The sequence below is a fragment of the Sinohyriopsis cumingii genome, chromosome 14 (assembly GCF_028554795.1).
Source record: "Sinohyriopsis cumingii isolate HCF-2022 chromosome 14, ASM2855479v2, whole genome shotgun sequence".
NCBI classification, from domain to species: Eukaryota; Metazoa; Mollusca; class Bivalvia; order Unionida; family Unionidae; genus Sinohyriopsis; species Sinohyriopsis cumingii.
The window spans coordinates 11,684,143-11,707,358 of NC_142974.1; positions in this window are offsets into that span (position 1 = coordinate 11,684,143).

Genomic DNA, 23,216 nt, shown 5'->3' on the forward strand with positions numbered 1-23,216 from the left:
CCCTAATCTGTAGTATTTTGGTGTGCCGAACACGAATATAACCGTGAAAAATTTGTATTGGCTCTCGTTTTGAAGATATTCATATACCTCATTTTCTATGTTTCACTGTGTAAATTTCTCCAGTAGGACTGCAGCAACATCCGGAATAATGATGTAACATTGCATAATACCATCATGCTCACATCATCCACAGTTGATTGCATCATTTTCTGATGCAATGCAATACTAATGCCATGCGGCTGCTGAAGTAAGTTGACGTCAGCAGTGTACTATACATGTGTAGGCCTATTATACTAATGCCAGGCGGCTGCTGAAGCTGACGTAAGCAGTGTACTATATAAAGCCCAATCAGATAGGTTCAGCATTTAAAATATTTTAGACGTTGTGCGAGACAGTTCAAGCTACTGTTACATAAAACTTATTATTTTATCCATTTACGTACAATAAAGAACAGTAATGCCTCGAAAGTGTGTTAATACCGCGGACAATTTTTGCTATATTTGTGGGGAAGTGACATTTGCCAACCAGAAGAAAAGTATCAATTCTCAAGTGAAGAAGGCATATCATCTTTACTTCGGATGCAAGGTTGGTGACCAAGACAAGCCTTGGGCTCCGCATATATGCTGTGCTACATGTACAACACAGCTTTCACAGTGGTTGAATTGCAAAAGGTCATCAATGCCGTTTGCAGTCCCAATGGTGTGGAGAGAGCCAAGCAACCACCTAAATGACTGTTACTTCTGCTTGGTTCCTCCTCTTTCCGGCGGAATAACGAAGCGAAAGAAGTCGAGAATAGTCTACCCAAACATTCCGTCTGCATTGAGACCAGTTCCACATGGTGAGGGACCTCCTATTCCAGAACCTCCTGCAGAATATTCTCTTGATTCATCTGACGAAGACAAAGGTGAGTCGACCTGTTCTTCTCCTGGTCCATCAGCATGCAGTGATCCAGATTTTCACTGTGGTGCATCATCAACCCCACACAGAATAACACAGGAAGAACTAAATGACCTGATTCGTGATTTGGACTTATCAAAGAACAAGGCAGAATTGCTAGGATCAAGACTCCAACAATGGAATCTTCTAGAAGAAGATGTCACAATTACTGCATATCGAAAGCGCCACCAGCAATTGGAGCCTTTCTTCAGAAAGGAAAGTAATCTGATATTCTGTTCCGATATTGAGGGCCTCATGAATGCTTTAAAAATCACTCATGACCCACAAGAATGGAGACTATTTGTGGACTCTTCGAAACTGAGTCTCAAGGCTGTGCTTTTGCACAATGGAAACATTCTTCCATCTATTCCAGTAGCGTATGCTGTCCACATGAAAGAGACATACGATAACTTAAGGCAGCTACTGAATTCCATTGAGTATAACAAGTACAGCTGGCACCTCTGTGGTGATTTGAAGGTAGTTGCCCTTTTAATGGGACTGCAGCAAGGATATACAAAATACATGTGTTTCTTATGCGAGTGGGATAGCCGAGCAAGGGAAATGCACTACATGAGGAAGGAATGGACTCACAGGCAGAATGTAGCCATTGGAGAGAAGAATATCCAACACCCAGCTCTGGTTGAGGCTCAGAAAATCTTGCTACCACCCCTTCACATCAAACTAGGTTTGATGAAGAACTTCGTGAAAGCCATTGACCGGACTTTGCCAGCATTCCGATACCTGCATGAAAAATTCCCTCGACTCAGCGAAGCAAAGATTAAAGAGGGAGTTTTTGTGGGTCCTCAGATTCGAGAGCTTTTCAAAGATGACCGGTTCAACAACTTGCTGGAAGGTGACGCGAAACAAGCATGGAATGCTTTTCGCCTAGTTTCTACAAACTTCCTCGGAAATGTTAGGGCAGAAAACTATAAGGAACTAGTAGAAGACATGTTGATGAAGTATAAGAAACTTGGCTGCAATATGTCTCTAAAGATTCACTTCCTTCATTCCCATTTGGATTTCTTTCCTAGCAACTGTGGTATTGTTAGTGATGAACACGGCGAACGTTTTCATCAAGATATCGCAACAATGGAACAAAGATACCAGGGAAAATGGTCCACTACAATGCTGGCTGACTACTGCTGGACACTCCTCAGAGATGCTCCCGAACAGCTGTACAAGAGACAGGCGAAGAAATCTAAGATGTAGTCAATGACTTGATTTTTTATAGGTAGGCTATTACAGTTGACCTTTTACTATTGGAATGCATTTCGTTATGTAAACATTAATTTCTTGCAGATTACAAAAAAACTAGAGCCAATTTTGCAATTTGACTGTCATATTCGTGTTCAGCACATAAAAATTGATAAGAATTGACTAATTTTATTTCAGTAACATGACTTTTGTAAAAATTTGTTGTCCAGTGTTACCGAGCACTTGATGAACAACTGCGCGAGGTTAAAAAACTAATCAGATTACAGCCGGATAGAGTTCAGTGTGAAATAATCCGCGAGGTGATTCCGGAAACGCCGTTGAATGAATTCTGGGAAACATGGAGACCAAACGATTTGATTGTAGCGAGTAGAAAGATAGTCAGAGACACACTTCAGCGGAAGTTGTTTACGTTGCATAAGGAAAAGTTTCCAACGCGTCCAGTGCCGTTATGTTATAGACCCGCGGACACACGGCGGCAGAACATTGAAGTTGAAATTCCAGGCCGGACAGAAAAACAAATTCTCGTGCTGAATGATATCGTGCTCGTTGATATCGGTGTCGTCGAGGACGCGCTACGTGCTGATAAATCCCCGTGGACGCTAGGATACGCAACAACAATACATTCCTCGCAGGGACTAACCATCACGGACACAATTGTTTGGATAGTTGATAATCGCATCGAATGGTCGAATCTAGTCTATCTTGCAGTGTCCAGAGTACGAAGGATAAATCAGCTTCGAAGAATTGTTATTGACGAAGCCACCGACGAAGCCGGCGACAAAGTCACCATCGATGCAAGCGTCATTGATAGAAAACTCTCGGGTTACCGCCAACAGGATAAAAAAAAACAGCGGCGTTTTGATATTGATGCCGAATTAATAATCTCGCTACGACAACAACAGAATAATCACTGCGCGAGTTGCAATTGTATAATGAGTTGGCGTTATTCGGATAAAGACACTCGCCAATTTACCGTGGATAGGATCGATAACAGTCTCGGTCATGTCAAAAACAATGTGACGTTGACCTGTCTTGAGTGCAATAGACGCAACGGCGCTAGTTAAGACCACGTGGGGGCAATTGAGTATCGTTAGGTATCACTTGTAGTTGCTCGCGTGTAAATCCGCGCTGAGGAGCAGTTGAATCCAGTCTATAGATCGGTGGTCTACCAGTTGATCGTGTTATCGTTGATATGTTATGTGTGGTAACACTCCAAATAGGATCAGTAGCTCTTTTTTTACCGCCTTCAAGCTCTCCTGGTTCATATAGATATCTAACAGTGACATCGCCAAGAATCGGCTTGGAAACGCTATTTATTTTTGATTTTCCGGGTATATACTCGTATTTAATCGCGTCGCTGGGCTTCATGTTGATTGCTCGGGTAATCTCGTTATTTAACGCTGCAATTACACCTGGCAACCTTTTAACCCATTCACGAGATCGTTTTTCTTGGATGAATTCCTTCGCGTATTGATATCCAAATAACCGTTCAGCGAGAGTCCGATTGAATCGTTCAACAATTGCCTGATCACGATGTAGCGCAGTATGACCTCGTCGTATCGCGACGCTATGATGTTTCAGCGTTGATAAAACAGCGCCGCGAAATTCACTACCGGGATCAACTTGTAATAGATTTGGCCAGCGCAGAGGGCCTCTTCGATAAATTCTTTCAAACGCAGCGGCTACTTCAGTTGCCGACTTTGTTTTTAACGGCTCCGCTTGTTTGTATCGACTCGCAACATCAACTACGGTTAGCGCGTATTTGTAACCGTTGTCATGCGGCAAAAATAGTATATCAGCCTGATGAACTTCATTAGGTACGCTGACATCAAAGCGCGAGAAGTTGATTTGTTTAGGCGGTGGTAGATAGATTTGCCATATAGCCTGTTTGGATAACCAATTAGCCGCTGTGGTCTTTGTTACCTTTGCAGCGCTTGCAAGCTTACCAATTGCGGCCTTCCCCTTCCAGTATCCTCTCGGAGAATAATAGATGGATTCCATGTTGTTATTATAAACGCTAGCGTTTTCAATTACCAGCGCCAGAAGCTCCGCTTCCAATCATTAATTTACCTTTCATAGCCGATTTTACCAACCATGAGGCCAATTTTTCTTTGACGGATTTATCAGGAATAGCATTTAATGCGTGAATTAATTTTACATCCGCGATATGACGCTGTTGCAGATCGCTACTTTTGTAAGCAACATCATGAGCATGACACGCCTTATCGATAGCGTTTATTGGATACTCACCGGGTTTGGGCTGATTTTGATCATCGAGTCTAATATCTAATCGTGTTCCGGGGCCACAGTAGTTATATCCTGGGAGGTGTTTTTCTCCTGGATACTTTGCCCACGGTGTTCCGGGGAGTTTTGCCAATTTGGCTGCGATGTCACCTCCTCGCTTTTTTTAAAAACATCTCCGGGTCTAATAGAAATAAATCTAAATTTCTTTGTACCGCATTGTACACACTTGCCAGTAAGCGCCGATCTGTTATTTCTTGTCGTAACGGTTGTCATATCATTTGTGCCAGTACGTACTCTACACTTCACACAATATAGATCCATAATTTATGTATAGAGATATGAATATAATTGATTTTTCGGCGACTAAAACAAGAGAACCAGTTAAGCATGTTGCAGCGTTACCAAACTCGATCCGGATGATTATCATCGGACCATCTGGATCCGGCAAGACGCAATTGTTACTCAATTTAATAATGAGATGGATGAAGTGGGATAAGTTGTATTTGGTTGCTCCTAGCGTAGATGATCAACGATGCTACGAGGTGTTGAAAGATTTCAACGAGAATGCATCAGCGATCGCTAAAAAAAATGTTATTGAGTTTATTACGGATATCAATGATGCACCGGGTATTGATGATATTGATGGCGACGTTAACAATCTAGTCGTGTACGATGATGTTATGTTAGACAATCAAAAAAACCCAGCTAGGATATTTTCCAGAGGCAGGCATAAAAACACCGACGTGATATATGTCACTCAACGATACACTCAGATTCCAAAAGTAATTAGAGACAACTGTAATATTCTTGCTGTGTTCAACGGCGTTGATACACACACGCTACGAAATATTTGGCAGACATGGTGCGGCGGTGACATGGACTTTAATGTTTTTCGAAACTTTTTTAGTCATGCTCAGTCGACCCCACATGGATTCGTAACGATAAATTTACATGATCCTCGGACACGATATCGTATCGGACTTGACCAAATATTCGGTTAGTTGTAAATAATTTTCATTGTAAATAACCACTTAGCAGCAGGGGGGGCGATGACATCGACGCGGTCGTCGACGTGCTTACCGGACGCTGACGACGCTGGGGATCGGCGCGCAGAAGGTGTTAATTAAACCAAATGACGATTGGACGATCCCCCAACGACGACGTCGTTTTTTTTTTACCAGGCGCTGACGACGCTAGATCGTTGAGTTGCAGAAAGTAATAATTAAGCCAAATGACGATTGGACAAAATGTCCGATTCGCCCCCTCTGCTGCTCCTGTTTGGATAACCAATTAGCCGCAGTGGCCTTTGTTACCTTTGCAGCGCTTGCAAGCTTACCAATTGCGGCCTTCCCCTTCCAGTATCCTCTCGGAGAATAATAGATGGATTCCATGTTGTTATTATAAACGCTAGCGTTTTCAATTACCAGCGCCAGAAGCTCCGCTTCCAATCATTAATTTACCTTTCATAGCCGATTTTACCAACCATGAGGCCAATTTTTCTTTGACGGATTTATCAGGAATAGCATTTAACGCCTGAATTAATTTTACGTCCGCGATATGGCGCTGTTGCAGATCGCTACTTTTGTAAGCAACATCATGAGCATGACACGCCTTATCGATAGCATTTATTGGGTACTCACCGGGTTTGGGTTGATTTTGATCATCGAGTCTGATATCTAATCGTGTTCCGGGGCCACAGTAGCTATATCCTGGGAGGTGCTTTTCTCCTGGATACTTTGCCCACGGTGTTCCGGGGAGTTTTGATAACCTGGCTGCAATATCACCTCCTCGCTTTTTTTTAAAACATCCCCGGGTTTAATAGAAATAAATCTAAATTTCTTTGTACCGCATTGTGCACACTTACCAGTAAGGGCCGATCTGTTATTTCTTGTTGTAGCGGTTGTCATATCATTTGTGCCAGTACGTACTCTACACTTCACACAATATAGATCCATAATTTATGTATAGAGATATGAATATAATTGATTTTTCGGCGACTAAAACAAGAGAACCAGTTAAGCATGTTGCAGCGTTACCAAACTCGATCCGGATGATTATCATCGGACCATCTGGATCCGGCAAGACGCAATTGTTACTCAATTTAATAATGAGATGGATGAAGTGGGATAAGTTGTATTTGGTTGCTCCTAGCGTAGATGATCAACGATGCTACGAGGTGTTGAAAGATTTCAACGAGAATGCATCAGCGATCGCTAAAAAAAATGTCATCGAGTTTATTACAGATATCAATGATGCACCGGGCATTGATGATATTGATGGCGACGTTAACAATCTAGTCGTGTACGATGATGTTATGCTAGACAATCAAAAAAACCCAGCTAGGATATTTTCCAGAGGCAGGCATAAAAACACCGACGTGATATATGTCACTCAACGATACACTCAGATTCCAAAAGTAATCAGAGACAACTGTAATATTCTTGCTGTGTTCAACGGCGTTGATACACACACGCTACGAAATATTTGGCAGACATGGTGCGGCGGTGACATGGACTTTAATGTTTTTCGAAACTTTTTTAGTCATGCTCAGTCGACCCCACATGGATTCGTAACGATAAATTTACATGATCCTCGGACACGATATCGTATCGGACTTGACCAAATATTCGGTTAGTTGTAAATAACCACTTAGCAGCAGGGGGGGCGATGACATCGACGCGGTCGTCGATGTGCTTACCGGACGCTGACGACGCTGGGGATCGGCGCGCAGAAGGTGTTAATTAAACCAAATGACGATTGGACGATCCCCCAACGACGACGTCGTTTTTTTTTTACCAGGCGCTGACGACGCTAGATCGTTGAGTTGCAGAAAGTAATAATTAAGCCAAATGACGATTGGACAAAATGTCGGATTCGCCCCCCCTGCTGCTGCAGTTCATCTTGCTCAGGTTTTAATAAAATTGATCGTTTTATCAGAAGAAATACGGGTTGTTTTATACTCTTTAACGGACTTGACAACATTGACGTGCGAAACACAACACGGGAACAAAGCGTTGATGTTTACAGAGAAAAATTTGTTGAACTGTATCATGAGGCCGCTCATTAAAATCACAGATTTTTCTTATTCAATAAACTTGCAAGAGATACCAATCGCATGTTTCGACGTGGCGTTGAAAAGTTCTTAGATTGTAAAGAAGTATAAGATTAATGTGTTTTAATAACAAATAGTGGACAGGGCGCGGATAAATCTGGTATAGAAATATGTTGAACAAGAACGTGTTGGACAACAAGAAACCACAGAAGAAAATGCAAGACTCTTTAGGCCTATCACCGAGTATGTACTTTGCAAGCAACACGGTGTTGATAAAGTATTACTGGAAGGTCTAGAAAAACTAAAAGAAAAAGGTTTGCTATGACTACTCAAAGAAGGACAAAAGAAAATTGCTGAAGATATTGCTGAGCTAATTGGTGATCCTGATCACGACAAGCTGGGATTTTAGAACAAATTAAGGAAATGACTTGATATTCAATAAGCAAGTGAGATAACAACGAGAAAAACAAAAGATATGAGAGGAATTTCCTTGACTCATCTCAGACAACATCAAACAGAGCAAACTGTTCAGTTTTTTATAATCCTGTTATCGAAGTTGGCATTTATTAGTACGAGATCGGAGTAGTATCTGCTACTGCCTGGCACTCTATGGCAAATGTTAAAACTAACGTCAACGATGATTTTACATTCGGCATAAATACCAATGGCATTATCGACTGGAAATCTGGCGGTAGTGGTATATCGTCTGATAATTTCGGGATCATTTCGAACTACAACACGTTACGAGCAAGAATAACACTAAACATAACTTGATTGTAGATTTTAGAGACCAACGCTGATCATTGCTCGGATTTAACAACCAACAGTACGGATCAGGTCTGCAAAGCGGACCAACATCTGGGACAGTATAGTCTGACAGCACGTCAGCTGTTAACATCACAGATGTTAACACAATATTGATCAACTGTTCTATTGCAACTGTGTCATACACAGCACGAGGTAGCCAAGGACAAACGATTTGTTCCACCGGGTTCGTTAATGAAAGTCATTCCAAGATAGATAATATTCTATTATATTAGTGTCGTAAATCAAACATCATCACGATGACACTTACTGATCAATCAGATTGATTACTTACTATTTTCATCTGCGCGTCAATAACTAACAAAGTCGATTTTTATCAGACAATTTGCATAACAAGATGAAACAACGAAACATTTATGTTGTTTTGGAAATATCTTTTAAAAAATAATTGAAAATATACCTGGGATAGCTAACAATGCAGCTCCGATCGCGTTAGACGCGTCAAAGGCTTTTGCAACAGGAGCCTCATATGCAGCAAGAACAGCTGTCAGACAAAAGATCGCTGAGAAAATTAACGCTGTAGTGCCAAGCGGTTCGAATGTAAATTATGTTATTTCTAAAATAGCTCTATCATCAGAAATGCAAGTGTGATGATAACAACAACAAAACACCGGAGAAAATATTATTAGAAAGTTAATAACACGAGCTAGACCAAAACCTGATGTTGCTGCGTTTTAAGTGGTTATAAAAATACAGCTGCAGAAAGAAATTTTCTTATAAATCTATATTCTTGAAATTACTCCACCTGCTGCAGGAGATGTTGAAATTGCAATGTTAGAAGTGGCAAATTGTATTGCAGACAATATTGTTATCAGAAATTGAATATTCAACGAAGATTACGCTAAACGAAGCGCATTTTCAAGCGGAACAACAAAAATTGCGATGATTTTACTGGTGGGCACAATATTTGGGTTTTGTCACAACTATAACAAGGTAATTCGTGTTATAAAACATCGCTTATACTTGACAGAGCTGATCAAAGCGATTGTTTTATGATAACTGCTGTTGCTGCTGGTTGCGATAGTGTTCAGTTAGTGATTTCAGGACTTACGTTATGGATTCCTCGAGTTGTTATATCCGTCTCAAAACTAATAGAACCTGAAACAATGTTAGCCGCGTACTGTAGAAAAATATATTTGCAACAGCATAAGGTTTATCAGGTAGCTCTACCAAATTCGACTGATAACACATGGTGAACAACAACAGTCACATATCTGTTGTATTTCAACGACGTAATAATCGACTAAAAATAGCTTTTTTTGATAACGCTGACGTCAAACGAATATTTTTCAGAATAAACCCTAAGAAATATCCTGAACGAGAGATCAAATGCAATTTTGGAGATGATGTAACAAAAATTTATTTCGTGTTTATATTTATCACATAGTCGGTACATCTTGCCTACATTGTGTGTAAATTAATATTTTTGATATCATACATGTGAAAATATCAATTCATTGTGAGTCTGATTGGGACAAACAAGTCCATGAAACTATAGTGCAGTATTCACTTACATGATTGGCTGTGATCGCAAGAATTCCCCCCTCCCCTCTGGATTTTTTCGTATTCATTGAACATTTTTGGCCGCTATTGTTTTATTCGAATCGGAAAACGGAATTGGGGGAAAATGGTCTCGTCTGTTTTAACATTGCCTATTTAACCCCACAGGGGTTTGTTATGTCATGTATAACATTATAACATGAAAATGGCAACAACAAAAAACCACATGACAAGAACAATAACAACAAGTAACACTACCAGTATTGCTCAGATGATATCGAGGGTTGAGGTGGGGGTGGATGGGTGGTATATCTGGAATCCACCCCATATACAAGCTTGGTTTAAACGTGAACTTATTGAAGTAAATAAAATCACCTTCGTTCACAGAAGAATGTAGACGTAAACCAGTCTATCAATTGTTGGATAATTGACAAAACTTTATCCAACCACTGCATATTTACGCGGTAAATAGGTGATGCAAATCCGACTCAGAAAGAGATTCGTTTACATCTTCTGTACAATCTAATGTTCCAAATCAAATACTATAAATATCCGATCACAAATACATTACAGTGTTTATGTGTATTTCTGCATCCAGCAATCTTCTTTTCAGAAAAATATCGCAACAATGTAATGTTTACTTTGATATGATGTAGGCCATCTCAAACCGGTACTATGCACCGTATCAAGCAATGTGACATCACACACATTGTACATTTCGTGTTGATATATGTTTTGTCTTTTGCAAAATGTTATGTTTATTTGGATGGACGCTTATTCTTTGATTTATATAGTATCAAAAATGCATAATATACCTTTACTATTTCAACTTTGTTTTGGACTTTTTTTTTACGCACAACAAATAAAAGGCACAGCTTCTGTTATAATAACGAAATTATTCGTTCTTTTTTCTAAATAATTTCTACTGAAATAAAACTTTGTGATAAAAATAATCTCAAATGGGTAATGTTTTGATATTAAATATATGAAACCCGTTAAACCATATCCAGCTTTCACGAGCCATGGCTAAAGCTGGACCTTATTCAACTCGTTTCATAAGTTCAATATTAAATCGTTACCCATTTGAGATCCTCTATGTACCTGAAGGAGGCAATGCAAAGATAGCAGGACACTGACACTGGATCTGTGATCTCTGTCGAAGAATTTCGATTTCTTACCAGATATTTCACTTTGAAGTCAGCAATCCCAACGAACGAGCTATTGGATCAACCGCTGATACAGAGGTAACATGGACGTTAGGAGAGGCTCCAGCTGATGCATATTACACCTACGCGCGTATAATATCTGACAGATACATAGAACTTGACGCTGTTCGAGTTAGAATGACCATCCAAGTGTAAACTGAGAGTTCAGATAACCATAAGCGGTTTAAGTGTACTGTTAAAAAATATTCAATTTTATCTGATAAAATGTATATTTTGCATTATATTAATTTGTCACAGAGACAAATACAAAAAATAGCATTAGCTATAGATAAACGAAAAGCAGTTTCACTAAAAATAGATTTCAAAACGCATCGCATTCCAACAAAATTATTCTTAACACAACGACAGATAAATAAAATTCCAAAAGGCAAACATTTGATACTCGATTTACCAGTGGAACAAACAGCATTTGCCAGATCGAAAGTGATCCATGGTGGATCAATCCAAACATTAATAACTGTTATGGCACGAACATTATTGCAAAAGATACTGCTCGTGCGAGAAGCGTTAGGTATAGCTGCAGCGTCAGGTGTAATATCAGGACAGACCCCCCAGAAAGATGTTTCCAGCGATGGTATTAAACAGTTTCTGATTGCAAAAGCAAAGGAAAGATTCGCACTCTAAATTTATCTGATCTGATCAGTAATAATAAACAGTGCCGACAACACGATCACGAAAAGTCCTTAGACAAGATGAAAGAAAGACAACCAAGAACGAACTACAACGCGGTCAAAGGCTTGTTCATAGCTCCGCTGCTAGCCGGGATAGCAGGACGTCTGTTAACAAATCTGCTAGTAATAGGACGCGGACTGCAATCACAACCTATGAGAAGAACTCAGGGACGAGTATTAATGCTACCTGGAACTAGACGATACAATCTTCGACGAGTTCTGGAACTCGAATAATGAAATCGTCAACGATTGATGGCACTCGCGCGTTTAACAATTTTGAGATCGCTGATAAACTTAAATCTATCGACGGATTTATCGGACTATTTTCAGAAGATGAGTTAGCTGATAGATCAATAGGGAATACGATCGCTGCCGCAATCTGTGTCATCAAGATCCAAGATTTCAATGGTGGATTGTGTACCGCTTTACAACAATAGCAACTACTATGACTCGTTTGGTCTTCCTTCGAGTGATGTTATCAAACAGTAGATCATAAAAGATATATAATAATAAATTATAACTCGAGTCAGCTTCACCCAATTGGAACTTCAGCTTGTTGTTATTATTGCGTTATATTATTGCGTTATGTTTATCTCGCAGATGTTAAAGTCTGATGGCAAACCAGGTAACTTTTTAAAATTTATTTTGCAATTTAATCCGTTTCCAAGTATCAGCAAGGATCGCAAAGCTGTACAAGTTTAATTTTGTCTGACATGAAGTATAAAATGACAACATAATGTGTCAAATGCAGAACGAAAACCAATAACATCAATGAAACAACAGAAGCTACTAGCAATAACAGAAAAATGCTGAAAAGTATATGTTATGTCTGTGGCAGGCGAAAGAGTATGTTTCTTCAACAAGTTAATCTGGTGATGAAATCACTAGTGGTTGTTTGATGCAAACCGTACCAATAACATCCGACGATAAAGTTATCTTAGTCAGCGAATAAAAATAAATGAAATGTAATTTCGAAGATGTGAACAAAGATATGTGCCTGGAACAAAATAAAATGGTTGCTCATTGTCAGCATTGTAATCACAGAGCTGCCATCGGATCAGGATTGGATATACATAAAATGATTGGCAAATCACCGAAACCAAAGGGAGGTTGGACATTGCCAGGACATAAATATCCCGGTCCATGGAATCCATTAGATTAGCAACTTGACGACGATGATAATCCGTTACCAGGATAAGAACCTTACAATGCAGTTGATGCAATTGCTATGCGTCATGATATTTGCTACCATGATCACGTCGACGACAAAATAGGTTGCGATCTGTATGTTTGACGAATTACGAGAGATGAAATCTAGAGGAATACGAAAACGAGTTGATCGAAAGCTTGTTCAAGGTATCATTGGAGCAAAATATAAACTCGGTATTGGGATGCCTGACAAGCTTGTGCCAGATATAAGTGGAACACAGAACGTTCTGGCTCACGAGCTTCAAAAACCTAAAAAGAAAGTTTCTTCGACGAAAGGTCTTCGAAAACGCAGTCGATGATATCCTGGCGATAGATCTTGCAGATATGAAAATCATTACACAGTACAACGATAACAAAAGATTCTTGTTAAACATTATTGACGTTTTTAAACCATACGTGTTTAGCGTTCCTGTTGCTGATAAAATGGACCTACAATAACAAATGCGTTACGACATATTATAGCTGTTTCAACGCGAAAACCAAATAAGATTTGGACCGACCATCGATCAGAGTTTTTTAATAAACAATTCGAGCAGTTTCTAAGACAAAACAGCATAAATATGTTACCGGTAACGAAGGAAAGAGTGTTCTTGTCGAACTCGTTAACCATACTATACAAGAAAAGATTTATAAGCAGCTTACAGCAATGAACACTAACAGATATATTGGTGATCTGCCAGAAATAACATCAGATTGCAATAAAACTAAACACAGAACAATTGGAATATCACCAATTGACGCTATTAAAAAATCAGATTCTTGCAAACGAGAACATGTGTCGCATGCATAAATTTAACGTAGTTGATCGTGTCAGAATTTCATTAACGAAGAAAACATTTGAAGACGTTTTTACCCTGAACTGGTCTGAAGAATGAAGAAGTGTTTGTCATCAACAAGATTTTAACATCAATACTCTCTTCTGATAGAATGTTTTGATATAATGGATCTGGGATTTTTAAAGTTGTTAACATTTCCAGCATTACCACGTCGTGTATTTTCTTTCGAAGTAACAAGTTCCAGCATTACCACGTCGTGCATTTTCTTTCGAAGTAACAAGTTCCAGCATTACCACGTCGTGCATTTTCGTTCGAAGTAACAAGTTCCAGCATTACCACGTCGTGCATTTTCTTTCGAAGTAACAAGTTCCAACTTCTCATGACGATTATCAACTTTATTGCTATTGATATGATCGATAAATAAGCCACTTGGCATGAGTCCATGAAAAACTTCAACCACAGAACGATGTGAATAATATAAAATTTTATTAGTTTGTGTACGTTAAACATCAAATATCCTGTATTACCAACACTAGCAATATTTTTTCTTGTTCGGATGTTTCTGATAACACCTCCTCCGTTAGCCGCATACAAAGCATATATCGGATGTGGTTTAAACTTTTCTCTCAAAGACAATTTTGCAATGTTGTTGTCGGTGACTTGATCATTGACATGCGAAACATGCGTTCCAGCTGAATTATCATCATTGAACAATGCCCAGATAAATTCATGTAAAAACCTAAGGGTGTACTTTGCATCATCTTTGGACCTTACTTTTAACATATAACCAGCTGGTGTTATAATCCCAAACGAAGCTTTAGTTTTAAGATTAATAATAATTTCAAGTTCATTGCCAGCAAAGAGGTTATATTTTGGATCACACCAGAATATTTCCTGGCATCTTGCAAACTTTTGATCACAGTGGGTTCTTGGTATAAATTTGCCATGATATACTATACATTTTTCATATCTCCAATTGACGATTTTAAATCACAGCATTAGAGAAATATAAAGCACAATATTACATGATGTTGAAACTTGCAGATATTGCAAAACGAAGTTTATTCGTGACTAAATATCATCCAAAAAATATTGTTACAGCATTTGCCGGGATCGATAACAGTTGGAGATTTCATATTGATTTTTCAAAATTGAGTAATCGGTTAGTTGATCAACAACAGCAGCAACATCCTTTCTGTTATTTTATCTAATCTCTAACCCGATCATGATGTGTGTATTCATGACATCTCTGAAAATTTCAGATATATCCGCGAGCAACAACACATGTGATCAGATACAGGTCACTGACAAAGAAACCGCTTCCAAATAAAACAAGAAACAGAATTTGCTTCAGCAAAAATATGTCATATTTGCCAGCAGGCGTTTAGGACTCAGGATCGGGTAAAAGATCACTGTCACATTACTGGTAAGTATCGCGGTCCGGCTCATGACATGTGCAATCTTAATTATAACACACCAGATTTCGTACCTGTTGTCGCACATAATTTTCGAGGATACGTTTCTCATATTATCGTGGAAGCAATCAGCAACAAAGATATATTTAAAAAAAAGCCTAAATTCAATAACAACGATAACATAAAATGCATCCCAAATACTACCGAAAAGTTTGTCGTGACACGTGGCAAGTTAGGATTAATTGATAGTTTACAGTTTATGGCAGAATCGTAAGACGAACTCGTAAAATGATGTGGAAAGTTTGATAATTTGACTTATCATTTCGGTGACAAAGCAAATTTACTTACATAAAAGGTATCTTTCCGTATGAATATCTTGACGACTGGAATAGATTTAATGAAACAAGTTTACCTGACATGGAAAGTTTGTATTCTCGTTTAAATCTTGAAAGTATCAGCGATGACGACTATGCTTTCGACTGTAAAACATTCGGAAATTATCATAACCTGTATCTGAGCACACATGTGTTGCTGCTCGCTGATATATTTAAGAATTTCAGAGATTTCAGCGTCAGCAACAACGGACTTGAACCAGTCTGGTATTGCTCAGCACCGGGATTAAGCTGGGACAGATTACTCAAACATAGTAAAATAAAACTGGAATTGCTGACAGATCCTGACATGTTCAGCTATATCGAACGTGGGATCAGAGGTGGTATTCGTGTAATAACAAAAAAATATCCGAAAGCTAATAATATGTACATGAGCAACTATGATAAGACATTGACATCGGTTTTTATAGTTTATCTTGATCCAAAAAATCTGTATGGTATGCAATGTCTGAGCCAATGCCGTATGGCGTATTTTATTGGATAAGGCCGAATCATTTTTTTTTCCTCAAAGAAAATGATAAAACTGTACCTGATATTAGTTACTTTGCTGAAGTTGATCTTGACCACCCTGCTAAGCAGCATGACGCTCATAACGATTATCCATTTAGTCCCGAATCAATGTTGACCGACTATAATTTGCTATCAGAGAAACAACACAATTATTCGTCTATTACTAACACTAGTGGTAAATCTGTTGTTCGAAAACTAGTTCCTAATCTTCTTGACAAACGGGGATATATTTTGCATTACAAAAATGTTAAACAAGCCGTCGATGCCAGACTGATATTAAGTTCATCCCGTGTTAAAGTTTAATCAATCACGTTGGATGAAAGATTATGTCGACTCAAATACTGCTCGACGAACAGTTGCAACAACAGAATTTGAGAAACACTTCTTTAAGCTGATGAACAATACCGTCTTCGTAAAGACCATGGAGAACATTGGAAAGCGAGTCAGTACAGAAATTGTTAATAACGCTGAGCGTCGTAATAAACTCGTAGCATCTGATAATTTTGTTAGTATGAAATTTTTTTATGAAATCTTATTTGCGATACATAAGAGAAAGACAAACTTGAGGCTGAATAAACCAGCTTATGTTCGTATGGCTGTACTTGAAATATTAAAGACGTTAATGTACCAGTTTCATTATGATTTTGTTAAGATTATGTGGCCTGATAAGGAATTGTTGTTCATAGACACCCACTCGTTCATGTATGAAATTGAGACGGGTGATATTTACAGAGAATTGTACGAATACCGGGATCTGCTTAATCTTTCAGATTACCCAGCAAATACTGGATTTCACTGCGATGTCAATAAAAAAATAGTAATAGGAAAGTTTAAAGATGAGTTACCTATGACAATTATAATGGAATTCATCGGATTGCGTAGTAAAGTGTACTGTCTAAAATTATTAGATAATAAAGTTAAGAAACGAGCCAATGGAATGAAAAGGAATGTTGTCTGTAAGATAATAGGATTTAATAATTATATGTCTGCGTTAGATGGGTTTAGTGTTCATGTTGAAATGATGGCAATAAAATAAAAATTGTCACGAAATTGAGACTGATGTCATAATAAAATCTGGTTTTTGCAATTTCGATGATAAGAGATACTGTTCTGATGGCATTAACACATTAGTGTTAGGATACAAAAAATACGATGTTGATTTTACCAAGATTGCTTTTTGAGATTGGTTGCTACAGTGAGTCGCTAGCAATAACATATCAATCAATTGCTAGCAATTTCAAGTACAATTTTGTAAAAAAAAATATCAGGTTAAATTTTTTTAGCAATCTCTAGCAATTTTGTGTGAAATATACAAGTAGTCTTGTTAAAGGGGTGTTCTGGATCAAACCCATATTTTGTTTGACGACGATGACGATTCAATGGCATGTTCTCGACTGGCAAATGACTATGAACTAAATTTTGTTGTCTCAACTTGAGGGGGTCATGGAGAGGGAAAGAATCATGTTGTCGTCCAGTACAAAATAGGGTTTAGGGTCAGACGCCCTTATATAAGACTACTCCCGAATTTAACGTAGGAAAAGAAAATATCCGCTATTTATTATACGTTTTTTTTTTTCCCGTTGACTTTACATTGTATGATTTGTGCAATATTGATCTATGCTGAACGGATTGATCTTGTCTGAAAATAGGTTCGTTTATTAAGGACTACTTTGATTGTAAACAATGTTCGCTCATATAGACCATGCTTTAGATTTTAGTTTATTAGGTTTGTGGATGAACTTAAGAAGCCATTTCGTGTATTTGAAAATAGTGATGATAAAGTGAACAATGTGGACGAGTTTACTGAGTCACATATAAAACGTTTGAACAACCAAACGAATTGATACAATGGTTCACATTGTCCACAATAAACGTGAAAGACGCATTATTGAAAATATCAATCTGATCAATTTAAACAACTATGTAGGAGACGTTTTCGTAACTATTCCTACACGGAATGACTCAGAGTATGACCATTGCTCTCTAGGGTAAAATAAATAGCATAGAAAATCATATTGTGGTCAAGGGCTATTGCTTATTTATCAGAGACGTACAATTTTATAAATCAAAGCACTAAGTTTATGGGGTGGGGGGATGCAACTGAAGGTTTTGGTAGAAACGTAAGGGCATCGGAATCAATATGCCAAGACGACGAAGAATTCTTATTTCCGCTGGCTGAATGGACTGTGACACACCAGCTGCTTTGCAATTTTCCGCGTTAACTTTGTTGGTATGATGTTTTGCCTTTAGGCTAGCGATAGAAGCCATACAGGTCATTACATATCGTTAGATCCCATGCAAGTGACCAGGTATAAACATGTCTTCTTTAGCAGGTAATAAAAATGGCAAAACTGTACTTACATTTTTGTATCTTGAATTTCCTAAAATGTACTTTCTTAGTTCTGCAAATCCGAATGACATGATCTATGTCATAGGTTCTAAAACTTGATTATACACAGCGAAATTTTACTTTAATTTCAACTACTTTCCCAACTGCAACCACATTCTCTTTACTGCACTCAAAATGAAATTTACATGATATTCCATGACGTCATTTTTGATAATTTCAATTGAAAGACTTCATATTTTACCCACACGATGATTCCAAACAATCGGTGACATTAGAGAAACCCACATGCAGCTGATTCAAGGCGGATCCCTCCCTGCTCAAACCACATGTACTTTGTATGGAATTAACACAGCTAATAAATCCAGACCATCACAAGCAGAATAGCTAAACTGAGTAAAGTCGATAGAAAAATAATCCATCCATTCCAGACCAAATGAAAAAGTCGTTGCAGTGCGTATTCATTCACAATATGACTAAATTTCAATATTAAGTAGATCAAAATAAGAATTCACTTTGACACAAATGCTGAACGCCCGATAAGTTCAAGTGTCGCTGGGCGATGTGCATTAGTATTATTGTTGTGTTTTGATGAGTGATGTTGTAAACCCTTAGTAACAACCTAGGCTTGTGATCAGTTCGAAATAGGCATTATTTACCCTTGAAGTTTTTACTAGCATGCAATGGAAACGTTCAAGACATTCCGACTGACTTCTGAAATGACCATTGTTTGTATCCGATTTTTTATTGCTTCCAGTGGAAAATCCGAGGACGTTCTGAGTGGTTTTATTTGATGGTATTGCATGTGGTCGACAGTAAACATAGCACTTAATGATACATTGTTCATGAAAATATCTGTATAGCGATGATTTTGGAGATAATATCCTTGTATTTGTTAATGTCAGGGTTTAATATTGATTTTACTATTAAAAAGTGTGCTCTACAGCGAACCGATAATTGTGTATGTACAACAGACATTTTGCAGCAATTAACTTACCCCCAGCATCCTCAGGCACTTTATAAAAATGACTTATTTTCATCTCCACACACTTTCGAAATTTTGTGGAAAAAATAAAATAGATAACAGCCTAACAATCTTATTTTCAGTGACAGTCTTGGTGGCATTATATTTTGTGATATAATATCTCTTTCATGGATTTAATTACCTCAAAATCTGATCCATCGACGTTACATTGGCAAATCTGCTCTAATGACGTGTCAAAAAATCTATAGGCACATTGTATCGTGTTACGAATATATATATATATATATATATATATATATATATATATATATATATATATATATATATATGTATATGATCGTAAAATAGGTAACAGAAAGGAGAGGAAAAAACAAGCTCAGTAAAATTAAAATATAATTTATATAAAAGCCTAAGTCACAATATGAGGATCTGGATTTTTTAGTAAAAAAATAATGTCCAGAATATTCTAAGTTGCCTACAATAGCTTTATTACTAAAACGTTTGTAAAGAACGTGATCAATATAAGGTACACAAGGAATCCCCAAGAGGGAAACCACTGTCCTTAACTAAAATCCCATTAAACATGTTTCCTACAAATAGCAATAATCTTCTTATATAATCTACAATCAAATCAAAATATAGCCATGTAAAATGGTATTTGCAAAAGACATTTGTATCCTGTGGCTTTATTGTTTGGTTATCGATGTCTAGAGGATGATCGACCACGGTATTATAGCCTGGATCGAGCGAATATTACAATATTAAATTAATGGATGGAATAAATGGAGATCCGACCAGAGATAATAGAATATAACAACACTGGCCCCCTGCACACAGAAATACGGCAAATGCGATCAAGAAATGAATTGTAATTGTCCGGCATGTCCTCATAACCTGACAACTGGTAGGGGTTCGTCCATTAATTATGTCAGCAAAATAGGGGGGAGGGGTTTGAAGAAGTTTGACAATTGTTGACATGGGGGAGGGGGGAGTTCAAGATAAATTGACGTCAACAATGTTATTTTTTACAATAAATTTAATAAATCAAAATATAGGAAATTAGTCGGTGCGTTGGTATGGCACACGCTCGCCCGTCAACAGCCCACCAGTTTAATCCTAAACCGGTTGAGCTCTTGCCAAGGAAGTCATAGTCTTGCATCATCATATTTTGTTTTTATTCAATGTAGATTGTAGTCTGTAGACAGATTTTTAAGGGAAGCTGTTACTAAATTAAAAGACTGCACTGAGCCATAGACATCTAAATAGTATAGCTATCCATGGACTTCTATTAAATAGCATCTATGTTATATGTATAGATGCTATATATATTGAAGTCCATGAGCTATCCCTCCAAGGATGGATAACTGAGCCTAAGAAACTTGAGAGCTTGACTATTATACAGTCATCTTTAACATAATACATAAAATAAATTATGTAGCCTACACAAGCATACAACTTCTTCAACTAGATGCAGTAACCTTAATGCCTTACAAATATTGTACACTTTGATAACAGACTATTGTTCATTTCAGGCAAATGCCCCCACCCCCACCCCCAACCCCCAATTTGCATGTGCTGTAAAATTGCTGTAGCCTATATACGAAAATTAACATTGCCCCCCCCACCGAAAAAAAAGTTGAAATGACGTCCCTGCCGTGTACTCACCCACGAATTTCATCACATACAATGAATCCACAATTCAAGTAATTCCATCGAAAAATGCACACACATTTAAAATATTCAATAATTTTGACACAGGTCATATAGGTCTGAATTCAGAGGATAAAGATAGCACAATCACGTAGCGAATGATGAAGCACATTTAGTTTTCAGTACGTCCAAAGTCGGTAAAAGTTGGTTGCGTTCTAAAGCGTTTTAAGCCGCCGTAGCGTTCGTATGCACACACGTTTGCCTTTTTTTTTTTTTTTTGGGGGGGGGGGGGCACCAGACAGATGCCCCCCCCCCCCCATCCTAATTTAATAAATTGTTTTATGTGTTTTTGTGTTCCCCAGATTTGTTGTATTGTGTTATTTCATCGTTTTCTTAGTAACGTGAATTAGGATTTCGGGTATTTTTTCCATCCCTAGTGTATCTATAGGGGTGTATCTCCGAGAGTGATTTTCAATTGTCCTCTCGGGTTACTTCCCCTAGTTTGCTTTTTCTGTGACCTTGCTAGGGTCTCCTAAATCCGGTGTTTGTTATATGTTTGTGCTACATGTTATGTATGCTATATTGTGTTATTGTTGGGATAGCATTTACATCGAATTCTTGCAGTGTATCAGTTTTCCTATTATATTCCGTGTTTATAATAGAACGGAAATTTTTATTAATTTTGAATTTGGAAGATTGGTGATATTCCCTTTAATATTTTGAATCTTAATGATTCTTATGTAATGTATTAGATCACCTTTCTTTTTATTAGATGAGACTGAGCTCCAGGAGGGGTTCACACTTTTTTTTATTTTTTGTGTGTCTCCCCCATGGAGCAGGTCTATCTTTAAATTATAATGGTTCAAAAGTCCAAATAGTGTCAGCTGGAGATGAAAAAGATTTTTTGACGAAAATTTTATTCCATTTAAATTCAAAATAAATTTTAATTTTTTTTTTTTAAAATTAAAATGTATGTTAGTATAGGAGGATAGACATTTGATTTATATTTAAAACTATTTTACTCCCTCAAGAGGTTTTCCAGACTCTTCCATGGGCCTGTTCACTTCGCGTAGCGCCATGTGACATAGCCCCATGACATCATTATCCGTACTTCCCTCTTGAGGTCTACTTTTTATCATAATTAATGGTTCCACATATTTTGATTGTATTAACTATGTAAGCTGATATTTTATATAATATTTGTTTATTAAATTTCCCATCTAAATATAAGAGGCATTGTGGTTTATAATTATCAGTTAAATTTATTTCATCTATTATGGTTTTTCTAATGTTAAAAGTTTCCCTACAATTTAAAATAACATGTCTTTTCGTATATGGGGCTATTTTACACAGCGGACATTTTGGCGGTACCCTGACCATATGCCGTCTCGCTGCAGCCACTCCTGTCAACCACGCATCATGCATGTATTTGAAGGCGAGGCTTTGTATTTTCAAAGAACCTAGTTGGGACCAGTGCCCCCATGCCCTTTTCCAGTTGGCATATAGGTTTTCTTTTTCCACTTTACATTGTATATTTTTGGTAATGTCGTTCCGAATCCATTTATATGAGAGTTTTTCGTCCAGGTCCCAAAATTCTTTTTTATCTCTATATTTCATTAATAAATCTTTCATACTTTTAAATTTCCTAGGAGTTTCTAATAATTTCATGACTTTGTTGTTTTTATAAATTCCCTCCCTGTTCCGTAATACGAAACCAAACCAATATATATAAATCCCTTCCCAAGGTAATTTCGGGTCGTCATTCAGTCGTTTAAATCTATTTAAAATACTTGTAATTTTTAAAATTATGGGGCTTGGTATCCCTATCCCCCCCCCCAGTTCTCTTGATTTATACAGAGTTTCTTTTATAACGTAATGTAATTTAAAATCCCTTATGTAATTAATTATGATTTTATCTATATTACTGAGTGTTATATTATTTATATTGGTGGACTTATTCTATAGTTAAGGTTAACATACATGTATGTTTTGGCCACTTGGGCCCGTTCCATTAAACATAGTGGCGTAAGTGCCCAGATATCAACATTCCGTTTTATCTCGCTTTCCATTTTTTTTACAGTTATCCTTCTCTTCGTTTTTCCCAAAGCAAACCCCAAGTGCTTTAACTGTATCTTTAAATACATGGGCTGGTATGGTTGAATGCCTACCACGCCAGTTACCTATCTCTAATATTTCCGTTTTGTCCTGATTTATTTTAGATCCCGACACTTGTCCAAATTTTTCATATTCCTTTATTAAGTGC